This window comes from Tenebrio molitor, unplaced genomic scaffold (genome assembly GCF_963966145.1).
Source record: "Tenebrio molitor unplaced genomic scaffold, icTenMoli1.1 SCAFFOLD_614, whole genome shotgun sequence".
Lineage (NCBI taxonomy): Eukaryota > Metazoa > Arthropoda > Insecta > Coleoptera > Tenebrionidae > Tenebrio > Tenebrio molitor.
The window spans coordinates 2,562-4,488 of NW_027184184.1; the positions used below are offsets into that span (position 1 = coordinate 2,562).

The window sequence follows — 1,927 nt, forward strand, 5'->3', positions numbered from 1 at the left end:
TATAACGATAATTATTATAGATAGGTAAATAGAAACACAGGTCTCCTCTCGAAAATCGGAACTTCCTGATATTACTTACATATTTCGGTCGATCCAAATGTGGGAATCTCGTCGTCGTCGGAGCAAGCAGCGCGGTAGGTGGGGTGAAATTCTGGATTTTCCACCGCCGCCGGCGGTCGAAAAATGTGCGACGCGGGAGATCGCCAGTCCGTCTAGTAGTCTCTCTTGTCGTTAGAGCGTGACGTGGTGGTTGTTGTGGGATTTCCCGTTAGTTCGGTCCGACGTCGGTCGTCAGAGGGTAAGTGCATACGGAAACGAAACGCATCGCGTTTTGATGTTCATATTCGTGCATCGGAATGTTAAAAGCAATATATTTTACACCAACGATCACACCTAAACACCACGGCAACGGCCATACCACGTTGAAAAGCACCGGTTCTCGTCCGATCACCGAAGTTAAGCAACGTCGGGCGCGGTCAGTACTTGGATGGGTGACCGCTTGGGAACACCGCGTGCCGTTGCCCCCCAACACTTTTTGTTTTTTTTTGAAATCCATAGCAACCACCGAACCGATTTGTTTTTCGTGCAGGTATTCGGAAACATGCACAGACCCGTATAATGTAGATTCATAGCTTTAAGTACTAGATAATTAAGAAAACAATTTTTTTTGTCGATTAATTGTAAACAATTGCAGAATAAAAACTCGTCAAACGGTAAAGGTTGTCGTTCGATCACCGAAGGTAAGCCACGCGGGCAGCGGTCAGCACTTGGACGGGTGACCGGTTCATTATATTCCTTCCGTGAGTTTAACAAAGATAACATATGCAAATGTCGTAAGTGCGACGAGGAAGACGGCGATCTTTTAATGTAAAAAAAATATATATTAGGTTACGCGTACATGCCACTTTGACTGCTGCTTTATTTTTTTGGTTTTTAAATAATTAGAGATCTGAATTCAACATATCAGTTCTATGTTATAATGGACAGACAATGTTGTATTCTTGGCCCCTAACACGTTAAGACCAACATAAAAACTAGAATAACTTACCATTCGTTAAACGTTAAACAATTTCGAACCACGTTTTTTTGAGCTCGAACAAACTCATAACACAACACTCATTTATTAGTCACTGGACCATTGTAAAACGAGAAGAGAGAAAAACCATGCGAAACTATTTTTAAAACGAAGAGAATAAAGGTTTTAAATGGTAGGGCTGTATGACAGACTTGTCAATTATCGTGGGGGGTACGGCTGAGATTTATGACGAAATCGAGCGGCGCCGGCGGTCGGTCACTTTCACGAAAGAGGTCTAAACACGGGTCGTTTACGATACCCTCTGGTTACTAGAAAAGTTCTAGACAGATGTTTGTCGGCTTTTCGAGGTATTTATTTGTGAGTCCAAAGACTCAATGGAGTAATATCGGACTGAAATTCCAAGATTTTGCTGTGTAATCCAAAAAACTATGTTCCTCGTAACATTTAACGATGTGTTAATTCAACTATTATTTTAATTTTTCGTATACGTATTTATACTAAAAAGTACAGCGCTTCCAACAGTGAATTGTGAATTGAAAATGTTTCAAAGAAAGATCGATAGTTTTGAAAAAAATTACATATTAATAAATTTAGATAGATTTAGAAGTATACATTGCACTTACTTTTCAAAATTATTGTACTTCTGATTTGGTTGAAATAACATAATATGTAGCAGTCATAGTCTTGTGTACATTGCAGTCGCGGCTGGTGTTGGGTAAAACCTTTATTTTTTAGGGGGTCATTACCCAAATGACCTCATGGACCAGCCGTTCCTGTTAGGTTTTATATATCAAATTGATTCGTCTGTCTTTTTCATCATGCCTTCGAAAAGCGAGCTCCTGTTTCGCCAAAGTAACTGTGACGTCAATTAAATACGATAATAAAATTCGG

At 40.0% G+C, this 1,927-nt stretch overlaps 1 non-coding gene across 1 annotated transcript; it reads left to right on the forward strand.

Annotated features, from left to right (window-relative positions):
• The first annotated feature begins 404 nt into the window (after positions 1-404).
• LOC138140935 (5S ribosomal RNA) lies at positions 405-524 on the forward strand. Its single transcript, XR_011162843.1, has one exon. It is a non-coding gene; the product is annotated as a 5S ribosomal RNA (ribosomal RNA).
• The last annotated feature ends 1,403 nt before the right edge of the window (positions 525-1,927 follow it).